The sequence below is a fragment of the Megascapheus bottae genome, chromosome 9 (genome assembly GCF_031878675.1).
Source record: "Megascapheus bottae isolate mThoBot1 chromosome 9, mThoBot2.hap1, whole genome shotgun sequence".
NCBI lineage: Eukaryota > Metazoa > Chordata > Mammalia > Rodentia > Geomyidae > Megascapheus > Megascapheus bottae.
In genome coordinates this window covers 34,270,230-34,291,970 of record NC_143517.1, presented here as the reverse complement: position 1 = coordinate 34,291,970, position 21,741 = coordinate 34,270,230, and positions in this window count along the sequence as shown.

The window sequence follows — 21,741 nt, the reverse complement described above, 5'->3', positions numbered from 1 at the left end:
CTACCTGCCGAATGTAACTGTAAGCCGTCTATATATCATGTTGGCAATAAATACAATTATCAAAATGAAATACCAGCTAGAATATATCATTTATTCTTATAGTACTTCATAAATGTAGTGCTTTCATTGAACAATAAAATGCTTATTCTAAAGATAACATTTTTGAAAGTGAAAATAACTTAAAAAGCATGAAATGGTGAGCAAAAGCTGACATGAATTCTTTTAGACTGATGGATTTTGTTGTGCATCATTTAAAGCATTTTATATGTTTCTTCTTAACTGTATATACAGTATGTTCTTGAACAATATTCAATAGTCAGGAGAACTGTGAGTAGTAACCTATGTGGATACTGTTTATATTAAAATGTATGAAATGGAAAAACAAAATAATAAAATAGATAAAAATGGGTGCTTTTCTAAACTTAAGAGAAATAAAACCATCTACAAGCTTAATCCTCAAGAAGTAAAGATTTTATTATCTAAAACTGTAAAATTTGTGATTCTGAAAAATTCATATACAGGAGTCAAGAAGTAATAGACAAGTGAGAAACATTTATAATATCTCTCACAATGTTGTTTTATTCCATGACTAAAGAGAAGAAGGAATTTTGATGTGTGTTACAAAATAGGTCCCCTTTTGACATTCTTTTGGAAGTCATAAGAAAAATTTTGAGTTGCTTTTCAGATATCTTGAAAGCACCACACAATTACCCACAAACATCTGTGATCTCTGAATTATAACCTTTTTCCTCATGTGAAATAATTTACAGTCAGTCTCTGGTCTCATTTCTTTTGGGGGGGAGCAGTAGCGAGTTGGTCTCTCCAGCCTTCCTCTCCAGCCTTTGTTTACATCTGTCTTTTCTTGCCATTTCAGTGGCTTTCTTCCTTCTAGTCTCCTTGACTTGGTGGTTATTCTTCACACTGGTAGTACTGTCTTCTTCAGCAATGGTAAGAATAATTCAAGCCAATTTTTGTACACTAGACACAATAAAGTAGAAACAAGAGGAAAAAATGTGATAAGCTGCTCAAAGTCTATTTCTAAGCACTCTTTTTTTTTTGTCAGTCCTGGGCTTGAGCTCAGGGCTTGAGCACTGTCCTTGGACTTTCTCAAGGCTAGTGCTCTACCACTTGAGCCTCAGCACCACTTCCGGCTTTTTGCTATGTATGTGGGGTACTGAGGAATTGAACCCAGGTCTTCGTGCATGCTAGGCAAGCACTCTACCACTAGGCCAAACTCCTGGCCCCCTGAGCACTCTTTTGTGAGCATTCCTCCATGCTTAATGAACTAGAGAGGGAGCAGGGAATGTTAAGGTCCTGAAGTGAAATATGTGTATATTAGAGCCATTTTCTTTTTTATTTTGTTCTTTTATTTTTCCAATATGCTCTCCCTCACAAGCGTACCTGATGTACTTCTAGAAGTAAAGTCAAAGCCCCTGCCCAGCTCGAGTGATGAATGTTTAATCCCCTGCTGATGACACTATTGGAAGGTGGTAGAAACACGAGAAACAGGCTTAGTTTGATCAAGTAAGTTATTGAGAGAATTTTCTTGACTCAATCCAATCTCTTCATTCTTTTGCTTCCTTCCTTCATGAGCAATTTTAGTCCAGTATGTGTTTCCCACTATGATATTCTGCTTTACCACAGGCCCAGAGAGAGGACCAAGTAACAACAAGCTGAAACCACGAAAACTGTAAGCCAAAATAAATCATTCGCGCTTTTAAGTCGATTTTTCTCTGTAGCTGGGTGCCTGTGGCTCATGCCTGCATGAGGGTCACAGTTTCAAGCCAGCCTGGGGAGGGCAAAAAAGTCCTTCTTTATCGCTAATCATTTAGTAAAAAATGGTAGAATGTAGATATAGCTCAAGTGGTAGAATGTCAAGCTTGAGTGAAAAAGACAATCAAGAGTTCAAGGCCTTGAATCAACACTCTTTATCTCCCCAACAAGGAAACTGTTGATTTTTTTCAACACTGACAGAAGTGTCCTAACCCAAAGACCAGTCTATTGATTCAAGAAGATAGTTAAACTTACTAACATCATTGGATTATGAAGTGAGAACTACAATAATTGAGAAACTGACTCAGCAAATAAAAATGCGAAGTTTTATTGTAACATTGTCCAAATTACAATCAGATTGAAAAAAATATTAGTTGGTACACAAGTATGTGAGTGGGGAGCCATAGTGTTCTGATATTCTTATTTATATCAGTAATTTAATTCCTTCTTCCAAAACAATTAGATATTGAGTATTTACTTTTTCTGAAAAGTTGTGCATTTTGCCAGATACCTGTGGCCTCACACCTGTAATATTAGCTACTAAGGAGGCTGAGATCTGAGGATAGATGTTCGAGGCCAAGCAGGGCAGAAAAGTCCGGGTGACTCTTACCTTCAATTAATCAGAAAAAAACAGGAAGTAGTACTTCAACTTAAGTGGTGGAGGGCTGGCCTTGAACTCAGGAATAGTGGTGGAGCTGGAGGTAAGTTCTGCATTTAAAAAAAAGTAAAATTTCTTATATGTCCTTTGTCTATGACTATGCTACCTCACTGTACTGTGTGCCTTCAGGAAAGAGACATGCTATATGCAATTTTTCATATCTCTTTACAGTGAAATCTCTGTTCACTCAGACTCCAACGCTTTCTTAGGTTGAATACAAGAAGTGCACAGCAACACTAGAAAATCCATTGACCTGAAGAATATTTGCATTTCTGAAATTCCTGACCCCACAAAGTGCTAATGCCACAGAAACCCTGTTCAGCATTTATCTGATATATTTTCCAGTTGCAGCTATGAATGCTGGATAGAGCCATGATTTACCCTATAAAAGATACAATTGGCATGTTATTTTAATAGTTTTGCTTAAGACATTTTATTTTGTTTTATTGTGCCAGTCCTGGGGCTTGAACTCAGGGGCTGGGCACTGTCCGTGAGCTTTCTCAAGGATAGAACTCTACCACTTGAGCCACAGCACCACTTATGGCTTTTTCTATGTATGTGGTACTGAGGAATCTAGCCCATGTCTTTGTGCATACTAGGCAAGCACTAATTTTTTTCATATATTTTTTATTGTAATTAATAGAAGGGTTACGTGATATTTGCCAGATAGATGGTGCATTGATTCCCATACATTGATACCCTTTCACATGTCTTGGTCCCCATTTCCCTCCCCCCTACACCCCCACTCCTCATCCTGTTTGCCCCCCTTCCCTATCCAATTCAAATAACCAAATACAAATATATCCGATATATCAGGTAACAAAGCAGGATATTGTAACAATATGAGATAACCAAGGGACAGCAAAAGAGATGAGAGATAACATAGTACCTTAAGAACAACAATCATTCATTATATGGCTTATGTTTCTATATTCTAGTGATCCTTTCATTGAGAGTCCTACTATATGGCCTTTTGTATCAAGGTTTTGCTCTATTGCAAATCTCTCCTAGGAAAGCCCAAGGTTTCTACTGATTATGACAAATGAGGGAAACCATTGAGCCTAAGTTCCTTTGAGTCTGGCTTACTTCACTTAAAATGATCTTTTCTAAGTCTTTCCATTTCCTAACAAATGGGGCAATGTCATTCTTTCTGACAGCAGCATTGAATTCCACCGTGTATAAATACCACATCCTGTTGATCCACTCATCAACTGAGGGACATCTAGGTTGGTTCCATATCTTTGCTATGGTAAATAGTGCTGCAGTGAACATTTTTTGCTGGTGGATTTAGTATGTCTTTGTTTCTGGATGATTGGGTAAATGCCAAGTAGTGGAATTGTGGGTCATAGGGGGGCTCTATGTTTAGTCTTTTGAGGAACTGCCATACTGCTTTTCCATAGTGGTTGAACGAGTTTGCACTCCACCAACAGAGTAGTAGTGATCCCTCCTGGCCACATGCCCTCCAGCATCTGATGTTATTAGTTTTCTTGATCCTGGCCATTCTCACTGGAGTGAGGTGGAATCTTAGGGTTATTTTGATTTGCATTTCTTTTATGACCAGAGATGTTGAGCATTTCTTCATGTGTCTATAGGCCATTTTTGTTTCTTCTTCAGAGAAGACTCTCTTTAAGTCTTTGGCCCATCTTTTAATGGGATGGTTGTTACTTTGGAGATTAGTTTTGGATTGATTCAATTTTTTGAGCTGTTGATATATTTTAGATATGAGGCCTATGTCTGTTGTATGGTTGGTGAAGATCTTCTCCCACTCTGTAGGCTTCTTAATTAGTTCACTAGCTATGTCCTTTGCCATACAAAAGCTCTGCAGTTTAATGCAGTCCCATTTATCCAGCCTTTCCCTGATTTGTTGTGATTCTTGGTCCTTATTAAGAAAGATTTGACCTGTGCCAAGGAGGTCTAGTGTATCTCCTATTCTTTCTTGTAAAGTTTTCAGAGTGTCGGGTTTTACATCCAGGTCTTTGATCCATTTGGAGTTAATTCTAGTGCAGGGTGACAAAGAAGGATTCAACTTTAGTTTTCAGCATGTGCTTAACCAGTTCTGCCAGCACCACTTGTTGAAGGGGTCATCTTTCTTCCATTCTATTTTTTTGGCTCCCTTGTCAAAGATTAGGTGGCCATAGGTCTGTGGTTTAATATCTGGGTCTTCAGTTCTATTCCATTGGTCTTCAGGCCTGTTCTTGTGCCAGTACCAAGCTGTTTTGATAATTATAGCTCTGTAATAGAGTCTAAAGTTTGATATTGAAATTCATACTGCACTGTTCTTTGTGCTAAGAAATGTTTTTGCAATAGGGGGTCTTTTATTATTCCATATGAAACTTTGGATTGCCTCTTCTATTTATTTAAAGAATGACATTGGGATATTGATTGGTATTGCATTGAATTTGTAGATAGCCCTTGGCAAGATTGTCATTTTCATGATATTGATTCTTCCAATCCAGGAGCATGGGAGGTTTTTCCATTTTCTCAGTTCTGCTTTAATTTCCTTTTTCAGGGTTTTAAAGTTTTTATCAAAATGGTCCTTTACATTCTTAGTTAAGGTAATTCCTAGGTACTTTATTTTTTTTGAGGCTATTGCAAAAGGAGTTGTTTTCCTGATTTTGCCTCATTCCTCTCACTGTTGGCGTAAAGGGAGGCAGCTGATATTTGAGGGTTAATTTTATACCCTGCTACCCTTCCAAAGTTTTGAATCAGCTCAAGGAGCTTAGGAGTAGAGTCTGTAGGATTCTTTAAATACAGGATCATGTCATCTGCAAAGAGGGAAAGTTTTACTTCCTCTTTCCCTATTTGGATCTCCTGTATGCTTGCTTCTTGCCTTATTGCACTGGCTAGGAATTCTAATACTATGTTAAAGAGGGGCGGAGATACTGGGCATCCTTGTCTCGTTCCTGATTTTAGAGGGAATGGCTTTAGCTTTTCACCATTAAGTGTAATACTAGCAGTGGGTTTCTCGTACATAGCCTTTATTACATTGAGGAATGTTCCATGGATTCCTAGTTTCTCCAGAGCTTTTAACATAAAGGGGTGTCGGGTCTTGTCAAATGCCTTTTCCGCATCTATTGAGACAATCATGTGATTTTTGTCCTTGCTCCTGTTGATGTGGTGAATTGTATTAAGTGATTTGCATATGTTTAACCAGCTTTGCCTCCCTGTGATGAATCCAGTTTGATCATAGTGTATAATTTTTTTGATGAGTTGTTGTAGACGGTTGGCCAGTATTTTGTTGAGAAGTTTTGCATCGATGTTCATCAAAGAAATAGGTCTATAGTTCTCTTTCTTTGATGAATCACTGTCTGGTTTGGGGATGAGGGTTATACTGGCGTCATAGAATGAGTTTGGTAAAGAACCTTCATTCTCAATTTCATTGAAGAACTTGAGGAGTATTGGTGTGAGCTCTGCTTTGAAGACCTTATAGAATTCAGCTGTGAATCCATCTGGCCCTGGGTTTTTCTTAGGTGGAAGGTCTCTTATTGCCATTTCTATTTCAGTGCTTGAAATAGGCCTTTTTAGTTGGGATAGTTCTTCTTGGTTCAGTGTGGGTATGTTAATATTCGCTAGGAATTCATGCATTGTGTTGTTGGTGGATGGAATAATCTGCAGATGTCTGTTAGATCTAGTTGGTTTATATAGTTGTTCAATTCTAAGGTTTCTCTGTTGAGTTTTTGCCTTGTTGATCTGTCCATAGGTGAGAGTGGTGTGTTAAAGTCACCAACAATCACTGTATTTTGATCTATATATGGTTTCAGTGAAAGTAAAGTTTGCTTGATGAAGTTCGGAGCTCTGGGATTAGGTGTGTAGATATTTAGGATGGTTATGTCCTCCTGGAGGAAAGATCCCTTTAGTAGTATGTAGTAACCTTCTTTGTCTTTTCTCACTAATTTTAGTTTGAAATCTATTTTATCTGATATGAGAATGGCAACTCTAGCCTGTTTATGGGGGCCGTTAGCTTGATAGAGTTTATTCCAACCTCTCACTTTGAAAAGGTGTTTGTTTTTTGGGGGTAAGATATGTCTCTTGAAGACAGCAGAACGATGGATCCTATTTTTTGATCTAAGTAGATAATCTATGCCATTTAATTGGAGAGTTAAGTCCATTGATATTTAGAGTCAGGATTGAGAAATATTTATTAGTTCCTGCCATTTTTACAAGCTTTCATTAGGGCCTGTGTCTTGATAGTTTTTGTGGTACTTAGATGTTATGAGTTTTAGGTGCCATGTCTTTCTCTGTATTACATTTGTGATGGTTTTCCATGTGTAGAACATCTTTGAGAATTTTCTGTAGTGTTGATTTTGTTGCTACATAATGGTGAAGCTTTTCCTTGGAATGGAATATTTTTATTGTTCCCTCAGTTATGAATGAGAGCTTAGCTGGGTTCAGTATTCTTGGCTGGTAGTTATTTGACTCCAGGGCATGGTATATATCATTCCAATCTCTTCTTGCTTGCATGGTCTCTGCTGAGAAATCTGGGGTTATTCTGATTGGTTTGCCTTTATAGGTGATTGTTCTCTTCTCCCTGACTGCTTTTAGGATCCTATCTTTGGCCTCTGTTGATCCAGTTCAGATTTTAATGTGGTGGTGGCATGTCTTTTTCTGGTCAGGTCTGCTTGGGCTTCTAAAATCTTCTTGTATCTGGATGGGTCTGCCCTTCTCGATATTTGGGAAATTCTCTGAGATGATTCCCTGAAGTATATTTCCAATACCATTGACCTCTTTCTCCAGACCCTCCTTAATACCAATTAGCCTTAAATTAGGCTTCCTAATTGTATCTTGGACCTCCTGTAGCGTTTTCTCATGTTTCCTAGATTTGAATTGACTCATTTTCTGTTCTTTTTCTATAACAACTAAATTATCTTCAACCCCAGAAATTCTCTCTTCTGCATTGTCTAATCTGCTATCAAAGCTATCTACTTTATCTTCATCTCCCTTGCTTCTAATTGCTCATTTTTGATGCCTTGCATCTCTTGTTTTAGATCATGTTTGGATTTCTTTAGCTCCTTGATTTCCATTTGAGTGGTTAACTCAGCAGCTTTATTCTCTTTGGACATTTGTTGGAGTTCAGTCACCTTTTTTTTTGTGGATTCTATGAATTCGTCCATTTTTCTTTGAAAAACCTTTATTATGGTCTCCTTTTTGGCTTCCCCTTCTTCATATATCACCTTGTTTATGGTTCCCTCTTGTTTAGCTGTGGCTTCCTCCCCTATCTCTTTCTTTATGTTTTCACATTTTTCATTAATGATGTTTATCAATTGCATTTGTATAGCACTTGGAAGGCTCTCCTCTAGATTTGCCACTGACTGCTCCATTGCCTGTTTATGTCGGGTGGGAGATGTTATTCCTTGATTTGACATTTTTCTTGAGTTTCTTGTTCTGCCCATTTGAGAATGGGAGCAAGATTAATACTAAACAAGATTATAATTTTTCAGATATAACCTACCTAGACCTTTTTAGTTGGCTGACAATAGATATTAGCTCTTTTCGATTGGTAATAACACTCTCTCTTTCTTTTTGTACACTTACATACAAATCTAATACAATCACAGATGACCAATTTATGACCAAAACAATAAGCCCCTCAATCCAATCTCTATTGTATTTAAGTCCTTCTGGACCTAGAGTATAATTGAACATCTAGATACACAGCATTGCTCAACAACCATCAAATGTAGATCCATGCATTATAAGAGTTGAAGGATGAACAGAGGACCAGAGATAGAAAAATAATATGAAAGACAACAAGGGAGGTAGGAAAGGAATAATACAGGAGTGTAAGAATATTATAGTGATAAAGAAAGGGTATCGTGTAAGGATAACTGACCTAAGGTGATAGACAGGTAGAGTATTTGTGTAGAAAGTTTAGATGAACTTAGACAAAAGTTATCAAAATAAGAAGAGTAGTAAGAAGAATATATAGAGAAAAGAGAGAGGTTGATATAGGAGATTTCAATGATACCAATTTAAGAAAGAAAAGAAAAAAAAGGAAAAAAAAAACAAAACAGCTACAAAATAAAAGAAAACAGAACACACACACATACAAAATGAAAACAAAAACAAAAACAAAAACAAAAAAGGTGCGGGGGGATTCTTCACTGTTCTGTGTTCTTACCCAAGAGGTACTAGGGTTGAGAACCCGGAGTTTATAAAGCAGATGACTGTATCAATATGGATATCGTTTTGTCCAAACTGTCCCCAGAGCTGTCACTGTGTTTCTAGGAATGACCACAGTGACAGCAGGATTGCGGGAAAAGAGAGGAGAAAAAAAGAAAAAAAGGAAAAAAAAAGAATGAATCATAACATTAGAAAAAAAGGTGTAGGTTAAATGGCAAAGAGAAAAATAAGAACAAATGAAATGGGGTAAAAAGAAAGATTAAAAAAGGGTATTCTTCATTTTTTTTTTGGTGGGGGGAGAGGTTAGGAAACTTGTGTCTCCACTAAATTCGGGATCTAAACACTTTACAAAGTCTTTTTCTCTTGTGATTTGGCTTTGTGTGAGATTGCTTGTTTGGTAAAACAAAGCTGAAAGATCCGCGGGCGGCTTTGTTTACCGGGTCTGCAGGCAGCACAGGGGGATGGACTTCAGCAGTGCTGGGGCTGGGTTTCTGGCTAAGGGATCTCTGGGAAATCCTTTGCCAGTTAGGTGGCGCTGTCAGCAACACCTCTCAGGCTCCAATTGCTTTGGCCTGGGTCTTTGCCAGCAGTCAAGATGGCGCTGCTCTCCGCTGGAGGGGGAGGGGCTCCCTCCCAATTGGAGCAGAAGTGGAAACTTCTCCTCAGAGGTACTCACAGATTGCTGGATTCTCTGGTTCCGTCAAGCTGGCAGGTCCGTGCACGGCTGGGTGTTGGCTCTGGGCTCGCGCAGGCTCTGTGTGGCTCTGTCTGCAGCCGGCGGTCTGTACTGCTGTGGAGCTCTTTCTCTGCTCTGATTCAGAAGAGCCTTTGTCTCCTGGCCACTCTGCGGCGGAGCTCCATGCTCTGTTTTCGCTCTGGTATTCTTCCTTTTTTTCCCTCTCTGCCTGAGTTCTCTGTGGTCCTAAAGCTTACTTAGGATCAATTTCTGTTAGAGGACTGTCTCCTGCACTGCCAGTACATGAAGGAGCTCATGCAGGAGCTTAGTATGTCTCACCTGAACCGCCGCCATCTTCCGTTGAATCCCAAGCACTAATTTTTTTTATAAAATATTTTCTTTACCTTTCTAACATCAATTGGCCTACTTTTCCCTCAGCCTTTTGTTGATGTATTTAATCATATATTTTGATATTTTATTTTCATTGTCTTCAATTCTCCAAATCACCACATTTGAAGCACTTAAGTTATTTGGGGCATGTGGTTAATTTTTCTAGGTAGAGTGATTTTCAATTGAATATAGGTAAGCTCAAAAGTTGCAGTCAGTGAATTTATCAATCTTCTGCTTTTAATTTCTCATGAGATAATCTGTTGGAAGACATTTTCTATTAAATTAGGAAGGAAAAGGATGACCAATTATAGAAAATATGAAGAAGAAATAATACTTTTTAACGACCAGTAATAGAAAGGATTGGAAAGAGGCCAGCTAGCAAAATATAAACATACCAGAAAGATCGGGGAACTGAGGTATTAAATGACAATGGCTTTGAATATAAAATTTATAGAAGAATCTTAACATGTTTTGCAAATATAAAATAAGTGATTGGAACAATGTGATTTGCTTTATATGTACATTTTCAAGAACATAATTATTCTCTGAAACAACCTATAGTTCATTTTTTCTACTTTCATTGTTGGATTGTATTTCTTTTAAATGAAAAATATCCTGAAAGTCATTGAGAAAATGACAAAAATAATTCACCTTCTAAAATTGTCTGATTCTTCTAAAATTATCTGAGCCAGCCTTAATATGCTAGGAGATAACTACTGGTTGGGAAGATAAAATTAGTTTCTGAAGGTGGAAAGTGAGTGCACTGCTCTTCCACTGAGGTATAGATATGAACTAGTATTCACAAAGAAACTTAAACGTGAACTCGGTACTTTCAAAAAGACTTTCATATATATATGTATGCTATATTAAAAAAGACAACTCATGAATGTAGCTCATGACAGACAGTTACATCTGAAATGTAAGAAAAATTCTGGCATTATGAGGGTGTCAACATAATCAGTAAAAAATTATTTTTGATGACATGAAGAGGGAAAGTGTGAGCAGAATGAGAATTTTTGAACAGCAGATATAGAGCGAAGTCCTTCCCCTTGTCTGCCAAGCGCACCCACACTTGTCATCAGTGAATCCAATTAAACTTTTTTTTTCTTTACAATACAGAAGAGACTTTTGGCAGTCAATGAGGGCTAATTTTTCTTCACTTCTCCACCCCTTTTAGCCACTGTGAAGATGTGAATTGAAAGATGTTCAGAGAGTTGACTTTGTCACTCTGATACAAATTTGCGAATAAATTGAGACACCACTTGGGGAAATTGAAACAGATCACACATTATTTTTTTATACACGAACATAGTCCCAGCCAAAGGTTAAAACACTTAAGGGTAAAATAATCTCTTTTGGTGTTCTCATGTGTTTCTTTTCTGATACATAAATTCCAAATTGTTTTTAGAGAAAGAAAAAAAAAGCCAAAATAACAAAAATCTCTTCATGATCTCTTTAGGCAAAAATTAACAGAAAAAAAACTTATTTATTTATGTCTGTACTGTGCTTGCACTCTGTGCCTGGGTGCTGTCAGAGAGCTCTTCAGCAAGGCTACTGCCCTGCTGCTAAAGGTTAATTGGAGATAAGAGTTTCATAGTCTTTAATGCCCAAGTGGGCTGGCTGACTTTGAAATGTGATCCTCAGATCTCAGCCTCCTAAGTAGCTAGGATTACAGGCCATCATGCCCATCTTAGCAGAAAAATTTAACAGGTACAATATATAAAATATAATTGCAGAGAATTACATTTCAGGGATTTATAGCACTTGTCCATGTATATTCACATTTGTTATTTTCCATGAGCCTCAAATAAACACAGACATATATTCTAGTTTTGCAAATGTCAAATATGTCACAGATTTTAAATTTTATTTTTGTGATTCCTTTCAATGAAGTACAATAAATGTTGGAGTCACTTCCTCCCATTTGCATTTCTTCACATCAGACAGCCACAGGCAACCATAAGACACAGACACTTACAGGAGATTTACATTTTTCACTTGAAAGGGTAGAATGAAAATGATAATTTTGAAAACTATCAATTAAACTTCTCATCTTTATAGTTCACTCATAAGTTCATGAAGATAAATAATATTAGTAGTGAGATGTTTTGATAGATTAATACATGGACCTGTGATTTTTCTGCCACTCCAGTGGCCAAACACTATGCATTCTAAAATGGTCATTGTCTTATAAAATAGAATGATGGACAAGAACACTCACAGAATTAAAAATGCATATGCAGAAATGGAACTTGGTAATTTGAGGGTGATTTGTCTGGTTGGTATAGATGAAAAAAGAACGGTTGAAGGGGTAACATTGATCAAGATATACACTATAATTTGATATGTCAAACTGAAACTCTATTGTGTGGCTTCTTAAAGAAAAGAAAAATAACTTTAAAACTTTCAAATGTCTAATCATAATTTTAATTTAACATTTTTATTGTGCTATTTCCTATACCCAATTTTTTGAAGAAATCTAAATGAAAAATAGCTCATTCTTTTACTAGGCAGCCCCACTCCAGTCTTTGTTGAATTAATTTCGGAAATAAGCTCCTAGTTTTTCATAGCCCTTCCTGAGATGTGTTCTTGAGACAACATGTTTACCAAGCTAATAATTTATATCCAATTTCTTGCCATCATTACAACAGCATATAATCTACAAAGTATCAGTTCTTATTGAAATACTTCATTCAGAATCTCTCATTTGATATGATATTGACCTCATGTCAGTAGAAAAAATATTTATGATTCATTCAGCAAAGTAAAGTAAAAAGCAAGAACAAATCTGAGGATCTTCTACTTGAATTGTAACAGCAAAGATAGGTTCTTTTCAGGTACAGTCATATTTCCCTACTCAAACCCACTTGTTCCTTTCTTCTGTTATTAGAAGAAATAAAGCAGGTCAGATGAGTCTATATATAACTGTCTAGCATGGAAACTTATTAGGCTGAAATCAGGACTTCAGCCTTAGAAGCACTTACAAATAACAATTTCATGTGCTACACTCTAGTTAAAAAGATTGTATGTAGGAACAGCTATTTTCTTACAGTTTTTCTCTGGTGCACCACTCTCTACACATTTATGTTTAATTTTTCCTTCCTTTCATTGTCAATGTTATGTTTTAAGAGTGGTTTAATATACCTTTCTTTTTATCATCTTTTGACAACCGAAAATAACAAATATAAAATAAGCAAAATATTTACTCTTTATAACTTTAGTTAGGTGATTTAACTATGCATTAACTTAAAAAAAATACTAGCTCTCATCACTGCATTATTCACAATAGCCAAGCAATGGAAACAACCCAGATGCCCTACTACAGATGAATGGATACAAAAAATTATGGTACATATATATAATGGAATTGTACATAACCAACAGACAAGATAAAATAATGGCATTTGCTGGAAAGTGAGTGAAACCAGAGCAAATCATGTTGAATGAAGAGTGATGACTCAATATTCGGCTACTCAAGATCATTGATATTATCTTAGACATATAAATATAACTACATAGACATAAAAATCTATGATAGAATATATATACTTTATAGACATAATGTTATGTTATATAGATCTATCTGTATCCTTGACATAAAACTTCTCAACTTAATTTTAATTTTGTTCTTAAATTTATGTGCCAGTGATTGGATACAGAGATCCCATTTTTGAATACTTATTTTCTGAACTTGACATTTGAAATATCATGTAAAAATAAATGTTAATAAAATCTTTTAAAATATATAAAAATTTTAATGAAATAGTTTATATCTCAGCTGTGATGAATAAAATCTGGTAAATAAAATAAAATAAAACAAAATACTAGCTCTATGTTTAAAATGGAAACCAAAAGCAACTCAACTGTCTTCAAGATTTAGAACAAGGAAAAAAATCCACAGGCTGGAATCAGGTACGGATTGAACCTTTATAAAAATAAACATTGTATTTTGTAACATACCTTCTGCAATATTAGATTTAATGCATAAGGAATTAGTGTCCGTATCAAGAAGTTGTTCAAATGAAGGTAATCTGAGAGTTCTCTTTACTGGTGCTGATGTACCACATTCTTAGGATGATATGTTAGTCAACTGTGCAAATGTCTGAGACAATAAATTTGTAGAGAAAAGGATTATTTTGGGTTGTATGTCTGAAAGCTCCAGTCTAAGATCAGGCTAGCCTATCAATTTGGGCTCCTGGCAGGCAGGGAATATCATGAAGGAAGTACTTGACAGAGGAGACCACTTATATTGCAAGTCAGAAAGCAGACTTAGGAAGACAGACAGGGAGTGGTCACACAATGCTCTTCAACCCTCCTGATGAGCCTAAACCATCCCATTAGCCCCAACTCTCCAAAGCCTTTCCCAATACTACCGCCTTGGGGACTAAACCTTTAGCCCATAAGAACATTAGCCCCATAAACACTGCACAGATTTAAATCCCAGCAGGTAGCATATCCAAGATTAGGTGGCATAGCTGTGTATCTAGTGAATGATACTTAAATTAAAAAATATCTGGTAATTTTTAGTCCTAATTTTTTCACAAAAGTTCTTAGTGAATGTAATCATTTACTTAAGACAAGGTTGGCAAATTTACATAAAATTTAATTTCTTGACCAATGTGTTAGTTAGATCACTAGATGATAGTCTATTTTGTTTTTGCCTTTTTAGAGAAGTCGAGAAACTCATCATACTTTAATAACTACACATACAAAATTGAAAGACATTTAAAATCTCTCATAGTCATGTATGATTTTGAATCATGAAATTCAAGCTTTCATGAATGTACAAACTCCAACACACATTTAACCTAGGTAGCTTTTTCCCTCCTTATAGAAAGATCTCTTTGCAATCACAATCATTTTGACAACAGAGCTGTTTTTTAATCTTTTATTTAAAAGAAGTTCCAGGACTCCTTTCTGTGTTCAGTTTTAGTTTCTTACACAATCTATCATGTATGTGTATAGATAAGCTGAATAGAAAAATAGCTTTAGAAATTACTTTGGCTTTACACTTTTCTTAGTTTATAGATTTTTTTGGAGAAGTGAAATAGTGGATTTAAATATTTGGAAATGACTATACTGAGTATGAGTTTTCATAAACAAATCTGGCCCCATAGGATGAACTTTGATATTATATTGCAAAGAATAACTAATCTCATGTCAGGATTTTCATTGTTGTATTTATTTATTTATTTTTGGAATCATGGAGGCTAAAGTGTTCCAGAAGTCTTCGGAATAAAAGGACAGGAACCCATCTGTTATCAGACATTCAAAGTTAAAGGAAAAAGCTTCTATAAATCTTTGTGGCCAAATAAATGAAACAAGTCAAGCAGGCTAGCCAGCATGGATCAGGGTTCAGGCTCTTTTGCATTAATAAGAGAGTGATGACAGAAGAAAGTCATAGTCCACATGGTACTTTCCTTAAAACAGAATCACTGACATACCAATTACAAACAGAGTTCAATGAGCTAAATTTTCTACTTGTTCATGTTGCTTTATGCATATGGGGTGGTTTCTCTTTTAAATCACATGTGGTAACAAAGTTGTTTCCCTACTTTGTTTTCATCTTCTTCAACATTGCAAGAGTTTAGAACTAAGCAGGAAGTACTTAAGAGGCTTATCATGGAATGTATAATTACCACTCCATTCAGTATTTTGCTCAGATTATATTGTATCCCAATCTACAAACTCCTGAATATGGGTGCTCCAAAATTACAGCCTTACCCATCTCACTATTGTCTGGTCTCTCATCATACTTCTTTGGTTCTATAGCATTCATTTTATATACTCTATATATGTACTCCATTTTATCTTTCACACATTTTCTTTATTCTTCCATCTGCAGATGGACACTTCAGTTGATTCCATATTAACTAGTATAAATAACTAATTTCAAGTATTTAAGATGCTCGAAAGGAGTGAAGCAGAGTCTAGCTGGCATCATCTTTGCCATGTGGTGGATTGGGATGGGTTTAACTGGCACCATCTCATCTTCATACTGGAGGAAGGGGAAGTTCTACCTCCCAGGTGATGGCATGCCTAAATTCCTAGAGGCAGAGGTGAGGACTTGGATTATAGGTTAGTGAACCTGTCAACCCTGTGCCTTGAACTTGAGAGATTCTTGATTTTCCTGTGACACTTCCCCTGACTTGACTCTATTTTAGGGTCAGAACAGCTCAGATACCATTATGGGAGGCCTCGTATACTGTGTCCTGTCTCCTGGCTCTCCTCTGGTCACCAGGAGTCCCACTTCAGTTCTCCATAGAGGTTGATCGGGATTTTTGGTGTTTTTTTTTCTCCTTACTTTCTTTTCTTTTCTTTTAATTGTTGGGTAATGTATGGAGGCGTTACGGTGACATTCACCAGGTAGTAGGTTCTCTCACCTGCTCTCATGGCTCTGTTGTCTAAGTGTTAAGTGTATTCATGGGTTTGCATAAGGTATTAAGTATAGTTTTGTATTCTGGAACAAGTTGAGCAAACAAACTCACTGAAACCCTGAGGACATTATAGGCCTTTTACTTGATGCTCTGGATTTAGAGATGAAAAATTTGCCCTTGTTTTTGTCTTGTGTTATACAACTTTCACTCCTGAAGGAAAGTAGTAGCAAGAGAAGCAACCTTTCTAATATGGTACAGTTATGCTGTGATAAGACAAAGTTACTCAGGCTGTGAGGAGAATCTAGAAGTAGAAACATGTTGCATTTCTCAGAAGGTCTGAAAATTTTCTAGAAGAGATTTCAAAACTGATGGTTTTGAGTAGTATATGTAATCATAATAAAAATAAGAGTAACTATTCACATAAGCAACAGATATCTCTACTGTCATTATTCTTTCTAAAAACTCTTGTTTAGTTTTGTGCTGGTTCTGGAGATTGAACTCAGAACTTTGAGTTCTCACTTATACCTAAACCCTAATCCTTGAGATAGACCTCCATTCTGGCTTTTGTTGGCTAATTCAAGATAAGAATCTTTTTTTTGCCAGTCCCGGGCCTTGAACTCAGGGCCTGGGCACTCTCCTTGGGCTTCCTCTACCACTTGAGCCACAGCACCACTTCCAGCTTTTTTCTATGTATGTGGTACCAAGGAATTGATCCGGGGTCTTCATGCATGGTAGGCAAGCACTCTACCAGCTAGGTTAAAATTCCAGCCAAGAATCTTACACTTTTGTCTATATGGTCTGGTGCTAAACCTCAATAATCAGATATCAGCCTCTTACATAGAGTTGTTTTAGGTGCAATCAACCTGAGAACACATACATGTATAATAAATTTGTTCCTGTTTGCTTTTCCTAAAGAAAGTGTATTATAAATAACTAGTAAATCATCCAATATTACATAGGCTGTAAGTGGTAGAATGGAGAGCTGGATAAATGTGGTGAAACCAGAAGGAAGGAAATATTTGCAAAGTATAAAAGTATGGAGAATGACAAGGAGTGAGTAATGGAGTTGAATGGAGGTGTTTGGGAGATAGCAGAATCATTTTGACATAATGTTGGAGGAAAGCAGGGTTATTATAGTTAGATCATTAGGGATGAATCCAAGGATTTTGAGATTAATGTTGAAGATCCTCTCCAATATTCTGAAAAATGATTCATCATCTAGATCTGCCTAGAAATTAGCAGAAATATTTACGAGGTTTATAAAGCTCAAATGATTTATAATTCTTGGAGTAAAAAACAAATTCCAACCAATCTTTTGCCTCTGAGCTTGTGAGAAAGCCTGCAAAGAAAGGGGAATAAAGGCTTACTAGAGTTTGACAGGCTATGTTCCCTTGTAAAAATATCATGGTCCCCATAATGTCTTGTGATACTTAAGGGATAGTCCAGGAACAAAGCTTCATTCTGTCTACTATGTGTCGGAGAAGTGACTTGGGTTTTCACATCATCTTGCTGACTGTCACAACCAGATTACAGGATAGGAATGGAAATCTCATTCTATTGGTGTGGAAATGGAGTAGATAAAGGCAAGTAATTTTCCAGAGCACACGTGGTTAGTCAATAGGGAAGTGAGACTTTAAGCCTCTACCAAGACTCAAGCTCTGTCTAGCTCAGGCTACATTCATATCTGCAACCTATGTTTTTCGAACCATTTGATTGTGAGGTTATAAAGAATCATGGAATCAGCCCATTGTTAGAAAATATAAAATAGTGTCAGAGGAGGATATCACAGATAGTAAGGACTTAGCACTGAGGAAGCTTATTTATAAGTGCACATAAATAACTATAAATAGAATACTTATGAGTTCTGAGTTGGGATGGAAAATCTGCTTTCCTCTTTCGACTGAGGTTGAAAGCATTATGAAACCACATTTTTTATAGGTCAGTTTCTCTATCCCACTGCTGTCATTTCTACCTATGAAGCTGAAAGTTCTCAGGTAGCTTAGAGACCACTGCATATTACCTGGACAAAACAACAGGGCCAGAGAAGAGATGAGGAGAAAGACTCATAGATGCTGAAAAAGACTAACTGACCGCTTCTTTTGCTTCCTGTTTTAGTCAGTGGCAAGCTGTCAAGCTTCTTTAATTAAACCCTTCATCTGCCATATTGCGGGAACACAGTAGCAATTACAATTTCCAAAGAAAATATATGTGTGATCATATTTTGAAATTATAAATTGAAAGTGGGCTTTTCTCTCTGGATTTTTGTACTATATGGAAGGGCATGAACAATTATTGTATGAAATACACAAGGTGTATACTAATATTCATACTTGTTTCACACATGCGCCTAGGCAGATTTATTATCTGTACTGTATATAATTACATATAAAAATCCAGCAAAACTCCATGTGTGTGGTGTTGTCACAATCTGTTTCTCTTTGGAACCCTATTCTGTGTACAAACATTTTTACAACACATGTGGATTAGTAGTAAGAGTGAATGGCTTAAAAAATTATGTTAAGGCAACAATTTAAGTCACAATGCTAAAGGAACACAAAAATAAAAATGGCACTCTAATTCCTTTGCAATGGTGGAAATTAGAGAGAAAGCCTAGGCTTTTTTTTTTTTTTGCCATCTTGGGACTTGAATTCAGAGCATGAGCACTGTCCTTGGATTTTCTCAAGGCTAGAGCTGTACTACTTGAGCCATAGCACCACATCTGGCTTTTCCTGTGTATGTAGTACTGAGGAATTGAACCTGGGTTACCACTAGGCCAAACTGGCCTAAGAAATCCTAAGACATGTGGATATATAGATTTTTCTAGATACATACGAATGTTCCAGCTGTTGTTATTTTCTCTGGGAATAACATGTGGTAAACTAAATTTCTCAATCTATATCATTTTTATATTTTAGCAAAGAAAATTAACTACTTGCTTAGTGGAGGTGTATCAATTTGCTTTATTGCTCTTTTGTTCATTTTGTATTGAAACACTAGGGATAGCACTACTCTGAAGAGGCTAGATTTTATTGGGTTAGACATAAGACAGATTTTTCTAACTGTAGGTGGACTGTTGTAATTATCTAGTTGGATTCATTTCATTTGAATTTCTGACAATGCTGTTTGATTTTAGAGTATTAAGAGGCAGGCAAGTGGTAGCCTGTCACACCTGTAATCTTTGCTTCTCAGGAGGCTGAGATCTGAGGTTAGTGATTTGAGACCACCTAGGAAATAAAAGTCTGTGAGACTCTTATCCCTAATTTATCACCAAAGAACAAGAAGTGGAGCAGTGGTTCAAGTGGCAGAGTGACAGCCTTGAGCAAAAAGTGAATAGATAATGCTCAGGCCTTGAATTCAAATTCCAGTACTGGTACAGAAAGAAAAGAAGAAAAGAGAAAATAGGAGAAGAGAAGTGAAGACAAAAACCTTGAGTTTAACTAGACAGTGCCAACTATTTCTAAGTACATAATAATACCCATCATTTAGTTATACTGAAATAAACAGTTCCACGCACACACCATTCAAGTCACAAAATACTTAATGACATCCCAAACTAGTACTCTCTTTAGTGCTGATTTGCATAAATTAACATTGAAATCTCTAGGAATGCTTAACCAGTAGCTTGAACACAGATAGTAAATTGAGTTGGCTGTTGATGGGGTTATATGCAATATATTTTGGTGGACTCAATCATTACTATCTGTCCAATCTTGCTATTTCAGAACAAAGATGAAGGATGATGCATTTGCCACAGCATTAATAGTATCCACCAAACATGTACTTAACAGTTCATATTATGCCAATTAGAGCCAATTTCTCATGGGGTTATTTGTATGGAGAAAAGGAATTTATTGACTTATAGAATTGACAAGTAACAAATAGTGTAAATTCAAGTATGGCTGAATTCAGAAGCTCACATATTGTATTTAGTCCCTTATCTGTTGCCCAGCTTGGCCATACTTCCGCCCATGTTTTGGCTTCAGTTTTAGGGCCCATGTGGTTACAAGATGGCAGCAGCTGCTCCGGCCTACACCTCCTCAAGTGAAAGCCAAACAGAAGGGCAAAAAAATGTTCATTCTGTTTAAATTTCTTCCTCTGGTTACACCAAGTGAAAGTCCTAAGATTAGCTGTGATTTATTCTGACTGACTTGGCTTGAATTAAATGTCTATTCCTGGATCTATTTATGCAGCCAGGGGAATTCAAAGTTCTGACTGGCAAAACCAGTTTCATTGTTTCATTGCTGGATGTAGAAATTGAACTGGATTCAAAACACATGGATTGGTAGTTGAGAAGAGGTGAAGTTACTGTAACAAAAAGGATACTGGAAAATCCAAAATATCCATAATACTAAGATCATTTTTATTATAAATTAATTCAGCAGTTTAAACTTGAGGATGAATTTATGTACATTTTCCCACTGTCACATGGGAACAGAGAGAAAGGCAGCTATTATTCTTACTTGTGAGGGATCTTAGATAGTCTATAATCTCTTTTAATTTTGTTCTTTCCGGCTACAAAATGGGGCTAATATTGAATTCTGTTCTACATCACAAGATTAAGGAGTACCCAAAAGGTAATCTTACAATATTAGGATATAAATCTTTATGTGTGTGTTTGTGGTAGTGGTGATGGTGGTGGTGGTGGTGGTGGCATGGTGAGGTGTGTGTGTGTGTGTGTGTGTGTGTGTGTGTGTGTGTGTGTACCAGTCCTAGAATTTGAACTTAGGGCTTGGGTATTATTATTTAGCATTTTGTTCAAAGTTGGTGCTTATCATTTGAGCCACCACTCTACTTTTGGGTTTTTGATGGTTAATTGGAGATAAGAGTCTCATAGACTTCTCTGTCTGGACATATTGACTTTGAACTGCAAACTTCAGATCTCAGCCTCATGAGTAGTTAGGAGTATAGACATAGGGCACTGGAACCTGGTTCAAGCCTTATCTGATATTCAACATTCAATTTATGTAAAAACTATATTATTTAACTTTTACAATTATTTTCTGCAGTGGATACTACTGTAATAACTCATATTTTTGACTTGAGTTTCTGAGAGGTTAATTTATTCAATATTACAGTGTTATATTATTGAGTCAGTATTTGTTAAAATACTAAATTCATGATGACAGCTATCATAACACAAATGTGGAGGAATGTTATTGGTTGTTATCAGGTCGATGAATGATAATTTTTACATATTCTAACATTTTGAAAACTGTCATGGCTGTTACAATCAATGGTTAGGGGCCAAACACCATAGTTATTACCTGTTTACGTATGAATGTTGATATTTTTGTCCTTATTGATGTTATTTCAATTGAATCAGCTATATGTTAAATTTAAATGCTAGGAAAAATGTTACCAAAAATATTATATTGAGAAGTGAGCACTAGTGACCTAACCTGCAATCCTAGCTACTCACGACACTGAGACCTAGATGATCACAGCTGAAAGCCAGCCTTGGCAAAAACTAAAACTGAAAATAAAGTCTTTAGACTCCATCTTGAATTATCCATAAAGATACTCCACTAAAATCAAGGCTTCAGTGTTAGAGCACCATCCATGAGCAAGGAAGCTGATAATGCAAGGCCTAACATTCTAGCACAAGCTTCAGCCCACGAACAACCAAAGGATTAGCTACACTCATGTGTTATTGAAACAGAATGGCACTTAGCAGATAAGGAATGACAGAACATACGTACGCGGGATATAGTGAAGGAAGGACATTCGCCATAAAAATAACTACAGCT